This window comes from Marmota flaviventris, chromosome 5 (assembly GCF_047511675.1).
Source record: "Marmota flaviventris isolate mMarFla1 chromosome 5, mMarFla1.hap1, whole genome shotgun sequence".
NCBI classification, from domain to species: Eukaryota; Metazoa; Chordata; class Mammalia; order Rodentia; family Sciuridae; genus Marmota; species Marmota flaviventris.
The window spans coordinates 108,327,065-108,327,473 of NC_092502.1; positions in this window are offsets into that span (position 1 = coordinate 108,327,065).

The window sequence follows — 409 nt, forward strand, 5'->3', positions numbered from 1 at the left end:
AGGGGTTTCAGTATGTTGGCAGAAGCTCTCTCTAGCCGTACGTCTCTGAGCCCTCGTCTTGACTAGACCTCAACCTTGGCCTATAAAAACTTTAGTCTTGCAGCATTTCCACCTTCCTGTTTTTCATATTAAGAGTCTTGAACAAACACCGTGCATAGTTTCTAATAGCTCAGATCACATCCATATGATGACACTAGCCCCCCTCAAATTACTGGTCTGAGAAAGCTCAAGGCTGCCATATAACCAACCCCCAATGACAGAGCTGGTTTACAATTCTGAAGCTTTACTCTAATATATATATATAGTTGGGAGTCTCCCTGAGAACTCCCCTGGCCTTTCAAACATGGCGATGGGCAAATTGCCAGTGGGCAGCTAGAACTCCCCGGGCCTTTCAGATAAGAAGCCCCTA